Raw genomic sequence first — 17,304 nt, forward strand, 5'->3', positions numbered from 1 at the left:
GTCTAGACCACAAGTACACTGAACTCCAGAGTAATTAATGGAGCGATTATATAGGATAAGTCATCTGGTTTCACATTTTATCAATGTATCAGTCGGCTAAAAAAATAGATCTTGACTCATGCCTCCCACCTGGGCTGGTGGTCTGTTTCACCACAGATAATATACATGCTGTTCTTTCGAAACATCCCACCCTCCCCTTCTCCCACAGAGTTCAAAAGTCTGTTCTGTACTTCTGTGTCTCTTCTTCTGCCCTGCATATAGGGCCATCGTTACCATCTTTCTAAATTCCGTATATATGTGTTAGTATACTGTAATGTTCTTTATCTCTCTGGCTCACCTCACGTGGAGAGGGAGGTGGGAGGGGGGACCGGGATGGGGAATTCGTGTAACTCTATGGCTGATTCACATCAATGTATGACAAAACCCCCTGAAAAATAAAAAAAAAAAAATAATTAAAATTAAAAAAAAAAAAAAAATAGATCTTATGCCCAAAGTGCCCATCAAGAGATGAATGGATAAAGAAGCTGTGACAGTAGAATACAGCTCAGCCATAAAAAGGAATGAAATTCTGGCATTTGTAGCAACATGGATGGTCTCAGAGGGCAATGTGCTAAGTGAGATAAGTCAGAGAAAGACAAATACGGTATGATATCATTTATATGTGGAACCTAAAAAAAATACAACAAACAAGGGAATAAAACAAAAAAGAAGCAGACTCATATGTGGAAGACAAACTAGTGAGGTTACCAGTGGGGAAAGGGAAAAGGCTAGGGTAATATAGTATTAGGGGAAAAAAGGGTTATTATGGGATTACATGAAATCACATGTGTAAAATTTTGAAAATTGTAAAGCACTGTTGAATTTAAAGAATCTTTCCTTCCATAAAAAAAATTGTTTTATTTTTGTTATTACAGTAATAAAAATACTAAGTAATTTATTATAATGACAAAATTTAAATAATTCTCAAATTTAGGATATAAGTTATATAAATATTTTTCATTTAAACTTATTTTTGTTTTTTTACTTTGTTTTGAGGATTAAGTGGATTCTCTTATTTCTGGGTTGTAGATATTTTATAGTAATAATAATACCAATAAGTTAATCCAAGAATGTTTTCTTTGGTATTGATTTGATAAAAACATTATCTTGGACAGCAATAATTAGAAAGACATATTTTAGAGGGAATGGACTAAAACTTTTAAAAGCAATAGTTTAGGCTTCAAACTTATTTGTAATTGTTTTACTTTACACTGTATTATAGTGTCATGACATAAGCCATAAAAGTATATTAAAAGTAGTATCTGTTTACTTTTTCCTCAGAAGTTCTTAAGTGTAATCACTGGTATATTGCTAAATTTCTTCCAAGTTAGGATGGCTTTCAATAGTTGGAATTATCAAACAATGAAACACTCATGAATGGAATTAATCATTATCATCAGTTGCTGTTTTCTTAGGATCCACAGCTGGCTCAAAGGACTATCTCTGCTATTTCAGAACAAAGTAATGCGATGATTTTTTTCCCCCTCATTCTGCTTTACAAATGAGAATATTTTGTCTTTGATGCTTCATTCTGATTTATGCCATATAACTTGGCAAGTCCATTGAAGAGTGATTTTCTGCCTTTTATTGCCTGCCTCTGTGAAACAAAATATTAAACAGATGATTGGGGTGATTATTGTCTCAGTATGTATGTGGGATCTGTACAAACATTGTTTGTTAATATTCTCTATTGAAATATTACATAGAATGTTTTCAGCCTATAGTTGACTTTTTTTTTAACTAAAAAAATGTTGGCTTTTTTCTGTTTTTAAATTAATTTCTGTTTAAATTATAATAGACTTTATTTTTTAGAATGATTTTGGGTTTACAGAAAAATTGAACAGCAAATCTAGAGCTCCCATGTATCTCCTCATCACTCCTTCTCTACACATATATCGTTTCATACACATATCATGCATTAGTGTAGGTTATTTAGTACATTTGATACAACAAATGAACCGATACTGATGCATTACTGAAACTCATAGTTTACATTAGAGTTTACTCTTTGTGCTGTACATTCTGTGAACTTGGACAAATGTACAATGGCATGTATAGCGATACTATATAATACACAATAGTTTCACTACTCTAAAAATCTTCTTTACTGTCTCTACTAATTCTACCTTTCCTCTCCCCAAACCCTTGGCAACCAGCAATCATTTTACTATCACCTCCAAGTTTCAGCAATTATAAGTAAAGTTTCTGTAAGCATTCAGGTGCCAATTTTTATGTGAATGTAATTTTCAGCTGATTTGCCTAAATACCAATGGACACTGTTCTTGCTATGATGATGAATTTATGTTTAGTTTTGTAAGAAATTGCCAAACTCTCTTCAAAGTGACTGTGTCTTGAGCACCTTTTGCTTCACACCCCAGCCAACATTTGATGTTGTCAGTGTTTTACATTTTAGCTATTTTAATAAGTGTGTAGTAGTATCTTGTTGTCTTAATTTGCAGTCACTTCATATCATATGATGTTTAGCATCTTTTCACATGCTTGTTTTCCATCTGTTTTTCTCCTTTGGTGAGATGTCTATTCAGATTTCTTGTCTGTTTTATTTTTCTTATTGTTGTGAGTTTAGAGTTCTTTGTATGTTTTGGATACCAGTCCTTATCAGATACATGTTTTGAAAGTAGTTTCTTCTAGTTTTTGGTCTGTTTTTTCATTCTCTTAACAGTGTCTTTCACAGAGAAGTCATTTTTTATCTTAATCAATTCCAATTTATCAATATTTCTTCCATCGGTTGTTCTTTGGCATTACATCTGAGAAAACATTACCAAACCCAAGGTCAACTAGATTTTCTTCTATGTTATCTTCCAGGAGTTTTACAGTTCTGCATTTTACATTTAGGTCTATGATCCATTTTGAGTCAAGTTTTGTGAAAGTCTTGTGTTCTGTATCTGGATTTTTCTACATATGGATGTCCAGTTCTTCTAGCACCATTTGTTAAAAAGACCGACTTTTCTTCACTGAACTGCCTTTCCTTCTTTGTTGAAGATCAGTTGACTATATCTGTGTGGATCTGTTTATGGGCCCTATATCATTACTCCGTTCTTGTATTTATCTATTCTTTGCCAGTAGCACACTCTCTTAAATGCTTAATCTTTATAGTAAGTCTTCAAGTTGAATAGTGTCAGTCCTCTGAATTTGTTTATATTTAATTATTGTGTTGACTTTTTGGACTTCTTGCCTTTCCATATAAACTTTAGAATCAGTTTGTCTGTATTTACAAAACAATTTGCTAGGATTTTCATTGGAGATGCTTGTAATGTATAGATCAACATGGGAGGAACTAACATCTTGATAATATTGCATCTAGTCATGTACATGGAATGTTTCTCCATATATTTAAAACTTCTTTGATTTCTTTCATCAGTTTTGTACTTTTTCACATATAGATCTTATATATAGTTAGACTGATACTTTAGTATTTTATATATTATTGGTTCTAATGTAAATGTATTGTGTTTTTACTTTCAAATTCTAATTATTCATTGCTTTTATATAAGAAAGCAGTTGACTTTTTATATTAACCTTATATCTGCACCTTGTTATAATTTATTTGTTCCAGGAGGGTTTTTTTATTTTTCCATTTTGGTTATTATTGCTGTTGTTGATCCTTTGGAATTATCTGTGTAGACAAGTGTGTAATTTTCAAAAAAGACAGTTTTATATATTTCTTTCCAATATGACACATTTTATTTCATTTTTTTGCTTATTGCATTATCTAGGACCTCCAGTATGTTATCAACTAGGAGTAGTGAGAAGGGACATTCTTACCTTACTCCTAATCTTAACAGTAGAGCATGTGATTTCTCACCATTAAGTGTGATGCTAATTGTAGGTTGTTTTGTTGATATTCTTTAGCAAGATGAAAAAGTCTTCTATATTCCAAATTTGCTGAGAATTTTTAATCATACATAAGTATTGGGTTTTGTCAAGTACCTTCTGTGCATATGCAGGTATGATTATATGATTTTTTTTTTTTTTTACTTAAGTCTGTTGATAGGATAGATTACATTGATTGATTTTCATATGTCGAACCTATATTGTATACCCAGAATAAATCATACTTGTCTATGATGTATTAGTATTTTTATATGTTGTTGGATATTATTTGCTAGTATTTTCTTGAGAATTTTCGCATATATGTTCATGAGCAATATTAGAGAGTATTCTTTTTTTTTTTTTAAATAATGTCTTTGTCTAGTTTTGGTAATAGGATAGTGCTGGCCTCAAGCAATGAATTAAGTAATCAAGTCCTCTGCTTTAATTTTTAGAAGTAAGTTGTCAAGAATTGATAGTATTTTTTTTCCTTATGGGGTCACAAAGATCCTGTGAATGAGCAGCTAACACTTCCTTCAAATTTTTGGTAGAATTCAACCCATATGGGCCTGAAGCTTTCTGCTTTGGTAGGTTGTTAATTATTGATTTAGTTTCTTAAATATATATAGATCTATTCAGATTATAGATTTCTTCCTGTGTGAGTTTTAGCATATTGTGTGTTTTAAGGACTTGGCCCATGCACCTAAGTTAAGAAATTTGAAGGTATAAACTTGCTCATAGTATTGTTTTATTATCCTTCAGTAGCCATGGGGAATTTCAGTGGTAGTCATGACCTCTTGCTCGTTACTGTTGTTAGCGCTTTGTCTTCTCTCTCTTTCACTCACTCACTCTCTCCTCCCTCTCTTCTTCCTTTGTTCTTAGTTAACCCATCTAGAGGTTTATCAGTTTTATTGACTTTTTCAAAGAAACAGCTTTTGGTTTCAGTTATGTTTACTATTGATTTTCTGTTTCTCATTATATTGATTTCAAATCTAATTTTCAATATTTTCATTCTGCTTATTTGAATTTAATTTGATTTTCTAGTATTCTAAGATAGAAGTTTAGGTTATTGATTTTAGATAATTCTTCTTTTCTAATGTATGAATTCAGTGCTGTAAATTTCCCTCTAAGTGCTGCTTTTGCTTCATTCCACAAATTTTAAAAGGCTCTATTTTTGTTTTAATTTAGTTCAAAATAATGTTTAATTTCTTTTGAGATGTCTTCTTTGCTCATGTATTATTTAGAGATGTTCTATTTAATCCTCAAGAATTTGAGTGCTCCACAACCATCTTTCTGTTTTGATTTGTAGTTTAAGTGCATTGTGTCATGAGAGCATACTTCGTATGGTTTCTTTTCGATTTGTTAACCTGTGTTTTATGGCCCAGAAATATGGTTTGTTTTGGTGAATGTTCTTTATAAGCCTGAGAAGAATGTGTATTCTATAGAATATATTCTCTCTCTATATATATAGAATATATTGTTAGAATATAGAATATAGACATTTATATTCTATATAAATGTCAACTATATTCAATTGATTGGTGGTACTGTTCAGTTCAGCCGTGGTCTTATTAATGTTCTGCTTACTGTATCTGTATGTTACTGACAGACAGGTGTTGAGGTTTCAACTATAATAATGGATTCATCTATATTTCTTTGCAGTTCTATTAGTTTTTGTCTCATGTCTTTTGACTCTCTGTTAGGTGAATATATATCAAGGATTTTTATGTCTTCTTGGAGAATTTATCCCATTAGAGTTTTGTAATGCCTCTATTCCTGACAACTTTCTGTGCTTTCAAATCTGCTTTCTCTGGAATTAATATAACTATTCCAGCTTCCTTTGATTACTGATAATATGATATTTTTTCTCTATGACTTTACTATTTAATCTGTATCATTTTACTTAAAGTAAGTTTCTTATACACAACATATAGATGGATTGTGTTTGTTTATCCACTGTGATAGTCTCAGTCCTTTAATTGCTATATTTATATCATTGATATTTAAAATGATTATTGTTATAATTGGATTGATAGCTACCACATTTATTGTTGTTTTATGTTCACTGTTGCTATTGTTCTTTGTTCTGCTTTATATTTTTTGTTTTCCCATTTCTTTAATTTTAGTTAATATTTTATAATATGCCATTTGTCTCTTTTAGTATCAATTTATATTTTTTGAAATCTTTTTCAGTGGTCACCCTGTGGTTTGCCATGGAAATTTATAACTAATCCAAGTCACTTTCAAATAGCAGTATACCAAGTATACCAGGTCACACATAGTGAAATATTATAGAGTATTCCCCATCCATTTTCCCCATCCCTTGAGATACCGTTGTCATTAATTTCACTTACCCATAACCTATAATCACCAAATACATTGTTATAATAATTTGAAGGAATTGTCTTTTCTCAATTAAGAAGAAATAAAATATTTTATTTTACCTTCATTTATTCCAGTAGTTCTTTATGTAGATCCAAGTTTCTGAGTATCAACAAAATCAGTAAACAAGATATAATAAGGAATAGATGAGAGTTTTACTTGAGACAAACTGAGGACTATAGCGTGGGAGCTACAGATTCAAGAAATGCTTGAATTGTATTCTACCAGACTACAAAATGGAGGAGATATGTATAAATGAAACCACAGAATTGCATAATTTATTTGTCAGGAATTAGGGTTGGAGCTGTCAAGAAGTGAGGGTGCTTGATAAGCAAGTTTGCATAGTTACCAAGCGGGAACTTGAGACTGCACGTGGCAGCTGCCAGCAGATATATTTTTTTTAAATGGCTGGTGGTGTTCTTAAGTTTGATATATTTCAGAAAACTCAAGTTTTCAGTGATGCAGGAATGTGGCTGAAACCACATTCATAATGGCCACCTAGCTCCAGTTTGGATGCCTGAGCCATAGTTACTTCATTTTTATTTTTAAAGTTTGGTCATGAGCTATATTATTTTCATTTCTCAGAAGAGCTTCTTTTAACATGTCTTACAAGGCAAGTCTCCTGGTGACAAATTTCCTGAATTTTTGCTTGAGAAAGTCTTTATTTCTCAACTTTTGAAAGATAATTTCACTAGATATCAAATTTAGGTGGTGGTATTTTTTTCTTTCAACACTTCACTGTCATTTTGCTGAAATGGTTTCTGAAAGAAATCTGATGTAATATTATCCCTATTCCTCTCCAGGCATTATTCCACCAGCCCCATTTCCATACCCAGCTTCTTTCAAGAATTTTCTCTTTGTATTTTATTTTCTGCAATTTGAATATAGAATACCCAGGTAGTATTGTTTGTTTTGCTTTTATTTATCAGATGCTGTCTGTTCCCTGAGTATCCTGGTTATGTGGTTTAGTTGTTTGTCATTAATTTTGGAAAAGTATCACTGATAATTACTTCAAATAATTTTTCTGTTCCTTTCTATTTTTTTTTCCTTCTAGTGTCCCCATTAGTGTAAATGAATGTTACATCATTTACAATTGTCTTATAGTTCTTGGATATTCTATTATATCTTTTTCACTCTTCTGTTTTCTTTATATTTTGGCTTTTGGAGTTTCTATTGATGATTTTCAAACTCAGTGATTCTTTCCTTACCTCTGTCTAGTTTATTGATGAGTCCATCAAAAGGCATTCTTCATTTCTGTTTCAGTCTTTGATACTTATCAGTTCATCTTGATTCTTCCTTTGAATTTGTATCCCTATGCTTGTAATGCCTATCTTTGGTTGCACTTTGTCTATATGTATAAATATATATATATATATATATATATATATAAAGTAAATATATATATATATATTTACTTTAGAGCCATTAGCATATTAATCATAGTTGTCTTAAATTCCCATAGTTGTGATAATGCCAAAATTTTGCTATATCTGAGTCTGAATGCAGTGCTTCCTATGTCTTTTAAACTGTGTTTTGTATTTTAGTACACCTTTTGTTTCCTTTCTTTTGTGGAAAGCTGGACTTAATGTACTGAGTGGAAGGAATGGAGATAACCAGATTTTTAGTGTGAAGCTTTGTACTTACCTAGCTAGGAGTTAGGTTGTGTTTGCTGATGCTATAGGTGTTGAAGTCTAAAATTTTCCTCTGGTGTCCTTGTTATTTTCCTCTTCCTTCCTTTTCTAGGGGAGATTCCTTAGAGAAATCTCCCTAAATCTAGGACATGCAATTCTTTCTGTTTTAATCTCCTTTTATTATGCAAGAGACTTATTGATGATATGTCAGATGTTGAGGAGCGGAGGACTGTTTTCTAGTCCTATGATTATATCTCAATCTTTTATTGAACTTGTATCCCGGCAACATGGTCTTCACAAACACTCCTTAGTCCTTCTTCCCCAAGAGGTAAAACAGGAAGGCTAGAGGGTAGAGTTGAATGTTTTCCTTCCAATAGGCTAATTAGACTTGGTAAAATCCCAGCTGGTTAGGTTTTGGTAAAATAGTTTCCTTTGAGGACAGGCTTCTTAAAAACAATTCTCTGGGTGTATTTCAAAATGGCTAGGTTTCCCATTCCCTGCTGGAAGCATGAAGAGATTTTTATCTTCACTATGATAACTTGGTAGGACTTCTGAAGGTGAAACTTGTGAAAATGTAGGTAGAATATCTTCTAGGACTCTCCCCTTCTGCCCCAGAGATTTTAACTGGAAAGCTTGTCCATACTGAACCACCAGAAATTTGTCAATTTCAGTTCAAGTTTTCCTACCCTGGTACTGACTCCAGTGGCGGTTTCCGCTTCTGGTCTGCTCCTCCAATAGTAATGTGTGGTACCATGTATCTGCCTTGGTCTCTTCAATATTTGGATCCATCATCTGCCTTGTGACTACAATTCCCTGATGGATCTAAGATTTTTGGTTCGTCCAGTCCTGTTGTGAGGACTGAAGTGATGCTTTCCAAGCTGTTTACATGCTGAAATGGGAGCCAGAAGTCACCCTGTTCTCTTTTGAGTGTGTGCGCTCACTCACTCGTGTCCAACTCCTGTGGCCCCATGGACTGTAACCCTGTAGGCTCCTGTGCCCATCAAGTGTTCCAGTCAAGAATACTAGAGTGGGGTGCCATTTCCTACTCCAGGGAATCTTCCTGATCCAGGGATCAAACCATATCTCTTGCATCTCCTGCATTGGCAGGCAAATTCTTTAGCAATAATGCCACTTGGGAAGCCCTCTCTTTTGAGTACTAGGCAACATATCAGACAGAAGCAACCTTTAAAAACTATTATTCCATGAAATTGATTGTATTCATTCCAGTTAGTCATTGAAGCATTATAAATTGACGCACAGACTAAGGAAATATGGTGTTACTAGACTTACTAGGAAAATATAGTGTTCAGTGGGGGCATTTCCGTTTCTCTCTCTTCCACTGTAATCAACAGAAATATTATCCTTGAGAGCAGTGTCATTGAGTTATTGACAATTTTGTCTTATTTGCATCAAACCTGATGAACTATGTAAACATAGTCCACAGGATATTTGCCAAAAAGGCTCAAATCCATTTCTAAAAAGCATACTTTTTCTTTTTGTGGGTCTGGTTCATTTAAGAAAATATCATTTATATGTGACTGTTGACCTCTAGAATGAACTTTGTTTCCCTTAATAGGTACAAGTTTTCCTTAAGTACAGATACCTTTTACTCTGTACTTGTTCCACTTTTAGATGACTTTTATTTTGATTACTCTGTGATACTGTAGGGACAAATATCATTATGCTTTCCCTGTTTTGATTATGGCAATGACTGGTTGTCCTGGCATTTAGAATAGGAGGACCTCATCTTTACTTACACAATGCATGTTCCTGCTTCTGCCTTGCTGGAATGTCATTTTCTTCATCTAGGACACCAGGTCAGTTCAGTTCAGTTCAGTCAATCAGTCGTGTCCGACTCTTTGAGACCCCATGAAACGCAGCACGCCAGGCCTCCCTGTCCACCACCAACTCCCAGAGTTTACTCGAACTCATGTCCATCAAGTCAGTGATGCCATTCAGCCATCTCATCCTCTGTCATATCCTTCTCCTCCTTCCCCCAATCCCTCCCAGCATCAGGGTCTTTTCCAATTTTCTTCACAGTCCAACTCTCACATCCATACTTGATCAGTGGAAAAAATCATACCCTTGACTAGATGGACCTTTGTTGGCAAAGTAGTCTCTGCTTTTTAATATGCTGTCTAGGTTAGTCATAACCTTCCTTCCAAGGAGTAAGCGTCTTTTAATTTCATGGCTGCAATCACCATCTGCAGTGTTTTTAGAGCCCTCCAAAATAAAGTCTGACACCGTTTCTGTTTCCCCTTCTATTTCCCATGAAGTGAAGGGACCAGATGCCATGATCTTAGTTTTCTGAATGTTGAGCTTTAAGCCAACTTATTCACTCTCCTCTTTGACTTTCGTCAAGAGGCTTTTTAGTTCCTCTTCACTTTCTGCCATAAGGGTCGTGTTATCTTCATATCTGAGGTTATTGATGTTTCTCCCAGCAATCTTGATTCCAGCTTGTGCTTCTTCCAGCCCAGCGTTTCTCATGATGTACTCTGCATATAAGTTAAATAAACAGAGTGACAATATACAGCCTTGACATTCTCCTTTTCCTATTTGGAACCAGTTTGTTGTTCCATGTCCACTTCTAACTATTGCTTCCTGACCTGCATACAGGTATCTCAAGAAGCAAGTCAGGTGGTCTGGTATTCCCATCTCTTTCAGAATTTTCCACAGTTTATTGTGAGCCACACAGTCAAAGGCATTAGCATAGTCAATAAATCAGAAATAGATGTTTTTCTGGGAACTCTCTTCCTTTTTTGATGATCCAGCAGATGTTGGCAATTTGATCTCTAGTTCCTCTGCCTTTTCTAAAACCAGCTTGAACATCTGGAAGTTCACAGATCACGTATTGCTGAAGCCTGGCTTGGAGAATTTTGAGCATTACCTTACTAGTGTGTGACATGATGCATGCATGAGATGATGCTGTAGTTTGAACATCTGTGTGGTAGTTTGAGCATTCTTTGACATTGTGTTTCTTTGGGATTGGAATGAAAACGGACCTTTTCCAGTCCTGTGGCCACTGCTGAGTTTTCCAAATTTGCTGGCATATTGAGTGCAGCACTTTCACAGCATCATCTATCAGGATTTGAAATAGCTCAACTAGAATTCCATCACCTCCACTCGCTTTGTTCATAGTGATGCTTTCTAAGGCCCACTTAGCTTCACATTCCAGGATGTCTGGCTCTAGGTGAGTGATTACACCATCATGATTATCAGGGTCATGAAGATCTTTTTTGTACAGTTCTTCTGTGTATTCTTGTCACCTCTTCTTAATATCTTCTCCTTCTGTAAGGTCAATACCATTTCTGTCCTTTATCGAGCCCATCTTTACATGAAATGTTCCCTTGGTGTCTCTAATTTTCTTTCTTTCTTTCTTTTTTATTTATAGAGCTGAAATCATTTTTTTTTTTATAGTCCAGTTGTTTTTATTTGTTTTTTTCATTTATCTTTACCAGTTGGAGGCCAATCACTTTACAATACTGTAGTGGGTTTTGTCATACATTGACATGAATCAGCCATGGATTTACATGCATTCCCCTAATTTTCTTGAAGAGTTCTCTAGTCTTTTCCATTCTGTTGTTTTCCTCTATTTCTTTGCATTGATCGCTGAGGAAGTCTTTCTTATCTCTCCTTGCTATTCTTTGGAACTCTACATTCAAATGGAAATATCTTTCCTTTTCTCCTTTGCTTTTCTCTTCTCTTCTTGTCACTGCTATTTGTAAGCCCTCCTCAGGCAGCCATTTTGCTTTTTTGCATTTCTTTTCCATGGAGAAGGTCTTGATCCCTGTCTCCTGTACAATACCATGAACCTGCGTCCATAGTTTATCAGGCACTCTGTCTATCAGATCTAGTCCCTTAAATCTATTTCTCCCTTCTGCTGTATAATCATAAGGGATTTGATTTAGGTCATACTTGAATGGTCTAGGGGTTTTTTCTACTTTCTTCAAGTCTAAATTTGGCAATAAGGAGTTCATGATTTGAGCCACAGTCAGTTCTTGGTCTTGTCCTTGCTGACTCTGTAGAGCTTCTCCATCTTTGGCTGCAAAGAATATAATCAATCTGATTTCGGTATTGATCATCTGGGGATGTCCATGTGTAGAGTCTTTTCTTGTGTTGTTGGAAGAGGGTGTTTGCTATGACCAGTGTGTTCTCTTGACAAAACTCTACTAGCCTTTGCCCTGCTTCATTCCATACTCCAGGGCCAGATTTGCCTGTTACTCCAGGTGTTTCTTGGTTTCCTACTTTTGCATTCCAATCCCCTATAATGAAAAGGACATCTTTTTTGGGTGTTAGTTCTAAAAGATCTTGTAGGTCTTCATAGAACCATTCAACTTTAGCTTCTTCAGCATTACTGGTTAGGGCATAGGCTTGGATTACCGTGATATTGAGTGGTTTGCCTTGGAAACGAACAGAGATCATTCTGTCTTTTTTGAGATTGCATCCAAGTACTGCATTTCAGACTCTTTTGTTGACCATGATAGCTACTCCATTTCTTCTAAGGGATTCCTGCCCTCAGTAGTAGATATAATAGTCATTTGAGTTAAATTCACCCATTCCAGTTCATCTTAGTTCCCTTATTCCTTGAATGACGATGTTCACTCTTTCCATCTCCTGTTTGACCACCTCCAATTTGCCTTGATTAATGGACCTAACATTCCAGGTTCCTATGCAATATTGCTCTTTACAGCATCGGACCTTGCTTCTATCACCAGTCACATCCACCACTGGGTATTGTTTTTGCTTTGGCTCCATCCCTTCATTCTTCCTGGAGTTATTTCTCCACTGATCTCCAGTAGCATATTGGGCACCTACCGACCTAGGGAGTTCCTCTTTCAGTATCCTATCATTTTGCCTTCTCATACTGTTCATGGGTTTCTGAAGGCAAGAATACTGAAGTGGTTTGCCATTCCCTTCTCCAGTGGACCACATTCTGTCAGACCTCTCCACCATGACCCGACCATCTTGGGTGGATCCACACGGAATGGCTTAGTTTCATTGAGTTAGACAAGACTGTGGTTCTGTGATTAAGTTGGCTAGTTTTCTGTGATTGTGGTTTCCATCTGTCTGTCCTCTGATGCCCTCTCTCAGTGCCTACCGTCTTACTTGGGTTTCTCTTACCTTGGACATGGGGTATCTCTTCGCGGCTGCTCCAGCAAAGCGCAGCCGCTGCTCCTTACCTTGGACTAGCCCCTCCTGACCTTGAACGTGGAGTAGCTCCTCTCGGCCCTCCTGCACCCACGCCACCTCCGCTCCTTGGATGTGGGGTTGCTCCTCTCAACTAGGACACCACAGAGCTTTAATTAATGTCCTTTAGTAGCTCTCTCATTGATTTCTTTAACTTTTGATAATCACATCAAGCAATTTTCCCTGCAAAATTACATTTGCAATGTGATAGGCAGTTGTATTACTCATGGTGCCACTCTGCTACCTCATCATTGATTTGCCTCTTGGGTTTAAAGATCTTTTGTTTTTAATTGTCTCATTGCATATCCTGTTTTTCCTTTTATTTTGACAGGACTTTCTCTGAGGTTTCATTATTACATTTTAAAATAGCTGCCCTACAGCCTGTTAGCCATTCCTTTTCTCAAATATCAGTGATACTGTTATTGAGCTTTTTATAAAGCCTTGACTTAATGAAACAAAATAGTTTTCTCTATTCAGTTTTTTTTTTTTTTTTAATGCTTCACAAGCTACTCTTTATTTATAAGAACAAAATATAAGGAAGAAAGTCAAAAGGGAATACCATAACTAAAACTTATAATACAGAACACTAAACAGCAAAGAAAAGAAATAAACTAGATTTCTCTGTATATCGAGATTCATAGATATTCAGGATATAAATGTAAAGTGTGAATACAAGGTTGTAGAATGTTATGGATAGAGATATTTTTTATATAATAGTAACTGATAGTTACAATTAAACACGGTCCCAAGTTACAATAGTGGTTCCTTCTGGTACTTGGAAAAGGGAGTCCTGGTTATGGTTTAAGGGGAATTATGCTATTATATTAACATCTTATTTCTTTGAAAATATTTTGAAGCAAGTATGACAGATGTTAAAATCAATAGATCTAGATTGGGGTGAGGTAAGTGTATATCTTAAGAAACATTATTCTTTATATTTTCAGTGACTTTTTTCTCAAAATAAAGATAACATAATACCTCAAAAGTATATCCATGGTTTTGATAGGTTACAGTGAATGGTGTCAGATTTGTGATCTCCAAAGAAGAAGATTTAACTTCAGAACCAGGGACCAGGCTTGATCACTCAAGAACTTTTGTATAGTAGAGTTTTATTAAAGTATAAAAAGGGGCAGAGAAAGCTTCTGACATAGACATCAGAAGGGGAATGGAGAGTGCTCCCAATCCCTAGTCTTAGCAAGGGAATTATATACTTTTTAATTGGTTATTACAATAAATCAAAAGAATGTCTCAAGGTTGTAAAGATCTTACTAGACCTACTCTCATAAGATAACAGAATTAGTCAGAAGTTTTTCAGGAAGGAGCAACATGTCCTTAAGCAGGACACATTATTGTTATATAATCCTTACTAAGGAATGTAGGAAAAAGCATTTGTTGTTTCCTCCTCCTTAAGAATTCCAGACCCCTTTCTCCTCCTTAGGGACCCTGGACTTCTTATCAACCTGCATAGGACTTGACTCTCTCTTTCCCCCTTTTCTTTTAGGAGAATTATGTCGCCAAGGGAAAGCAGTGTCGTTTTTGTTCCATAACTACTTCCTACTATAGAGGGGCATCATCCCTAAATTGTTGAGGCAACATATTCTCCTGATCCTCATATTGACGGTCTCCAATCTATGAGATCCAAGTAATAGTTGGAGGAGGCTGTGGTACTCACAGGAGCCTGGACAACCATTTGTAACTTAAAAACTTTCAGACAGTTAGAAACAAACCCTGTTTTACAGTTACTGATGTAAGGCAAAGTAATCATTAAACCAAGTTAAAACCTAATCAAAATTAAAAGTTACTTTATGTCCATAGTTGAGGTGCACTATGTTATACCAGTTCATCTTAGGATTGTTAGATGTCATCAGATCAAGAAGAGGCATCACATACAATTGTTGTTGGTAAAGGTATTTGCAGAGTTGAAGAAACTCCTTGCCTTGAAGTAGAGAAATCCATCATGGGAAATCTTCAACTGATGAGGAGGTTGAAAAACTGAAAGCTGAGTCACATAGTTACTTCTAAGGCTTTAGGATCTATGACAATATCTGTGTGCAAAAACAGTCTGTCATAAAGACAGACCCTTCTTCTTAAGGGCGCTTTAATGAGAGCGTTTGAGCCCTCATTAAAGCTATGGGTAAAATTTTAAACAAACTGTCTTGTGTTTCCTGAGTTAGCTTTCACAGATGCCTCTGAATAATATCATTAGCCTTTTTAACTTTAAAAAGGATACATTTTGTTCAGTTTACATTTACATTTTGTTCAGTTAAAAAGAGTGGGTTCCATATTCATGAAAACAGAGGCCTGGACCTTCTTCAGTATATCCCTCTCCAGAAGGGGTGAGGGAAACTGGCACCTAGCTCCTGCGAAAATAGCACAGAGTCCCGGTTGCCGCTTAGAGGATGACTGAAATAATAATGTTTGACTTGTCCTGCCAGTCCCATTACAGTAGGGGTTTGGGAGGAAAGCAGGCCAGGGGCTTCAGTGAGCACAGAGAAAGTTGCCCTAGTATCCAAAAGAAAATCAACTGATTGGACCCCCACAGTTATTAATACCCAGGGTTCCTCAGGTGTTATTAGGATGGGAGCTTGTGTGGGAATGCCCAGGCATCTTCAGTCCTGATTGTCCTGAGAGTGTGACCCTGGGGCCTACGCCTCTGGGTGCAGACTCTCCTCCTGTGTGGTTCTTTACCGACCAGACATGGAGCCAGGGGTGGCTTAGATGCCTAGGGGCAATCCTTCTTGAGATGCCCGTCCTTTCCATAGTAATAGCAAGTCCATCCCTTTTCACCTGGGTCCCTCTGGACATTTTTCCTCAGCCTGTTTCATAGCAGTTTTCATAGCCATCACTAGAGCCTGGGCCTTTTCTTTGGTTCTTTTCTGTTGTCATTTTTCCTCCTCATATTCCCTACTGTATTTTACTGTCTGAGTCAGCTGCAAGAGTTTTTCTAAAAGACTGATTTGGTCCAAATGCGTGTTTTAGTAGCTTACAGCAGATAGCTGGAGTCAACTGAGTGAAAAATCTATCTTTTAAGATTATTTCTCCCTCTGAACTTTTGGAAACAATGTCAGTAAACTTGTGGCAAGCCTCCCAGTCTATCTAGGAATTTACCAGGAGTTTCGTTCTCTCCCTGTCTATGGTAGCCAACTTAGCATAGTTTAAAGTCTTAGCATGTATTTGCTTGAGTCCTACAAGAATACATCCAGCAAAGTGGCTCTGTTATGGAAACTGTTTGGCTCCCAGTAGGACGGAGAGCTATTTTGCGTTCCCTGTTTCCCCTTGTCTCATGTTCAAGCCATTCATCTCCAAAAGTAGTAACTTCCCCCAAAACTTGAGCTCTCGAGTCAGAAGTCAGCGTATGTCTCAAGACATACATTACATCTCTCCAAGTAAGCTCATAAAGTAAAGTTAGTCCCGTAAAGGCTTCTGTGTACTTTTTGGATTCTCTCAATAGTCTTGACCACAATTGGGACTGTTTGAGTTTTTACCAAGACTGAGGCAACCACTTCTGGAAGGGTGCCTTGAGTCTCAGCCTATGCGGTTGTGAGCCTAGATACAGGGGCAAGATAAGAGAATAGGAGGGAGCTGAGGGTTTCATACCCAAATCTGTACACTTAGGACATAAATCCAGCATGTCTCACAGAGAGATAAAGAGCAACACATATGTGACTTCTACCCATTTCTCTTGTTTTCTCTGGAACTGATCTAATTGTAAGACAGTATTATAATTGAGATTCTTTAACTGGCCAGCGTTCCCATCTTCCAAAGAATACTGCGACCATTCAGTATCACAGAAAAAGATCAGGTGTGTCTTTTTAAATTCTGGGGATCAAACTTGTCCCAGTTTTTTGAATACATTTTAAAGAAGTGGTTCTGAAACTGTTAGCTCCCATCTGTAAGAGAGAAAAAAGCAGCATCCACAGCTGTGGCTTCTTTCCACCGGAGGTGTCCCTCCCTGTTCTAGATGAGTGTGTTCAGTTCAGTTCATTTCAGTCGCTCAGTGCTGTCTGACTCTTTGCAACCCCATGGACTGTAGTATGCCAGGTGGGGATGTAGACACACTTTTACACCAGTTTTCCTTCCCTGGTTGGACTTAGCCTGTCCCTTACTAACGCAGGCGCCGTACTAATATCTCCCAGCTCTGCCACCATGGTGGGGTGGAGATGCACTAGGGGTAGACCTGATAGCATCCCAGACTGATTTAGTTCCATACCACCAAGAACTTTGTTTGATTTGCCCT

General features: G+C 36.3%; 1 protein-coding gene across 1 annotated transcript in view; it reads left to right on the forward strand.

Annotated features, from left to right (window-relative positions):
* The window catches only part of THSD7B (thrombospondin type 1 domain containing 7B), an 828,580-nt gene that overhangs the window by 191,068 nt on the left and 620,208 nt on the right, over positions 1–17,304 (forward strand). The window lies entirely within an intron of this gene.

The sequence above is a fragment of the Muntiacus reevesi genome, chromosome 3 (assembly GCF_963930625.1).
Source record: "Muntiacus reevesi chromosome 3, mMunRee1.1, whole genome shotgun sequence".
NCBI classification, from domain to species: Eukaryota; Metazoa; Chordata; class Mammalia; order Artiodactyla; family Cervidae; genus Muntiacus; species Muntiacus reevesi.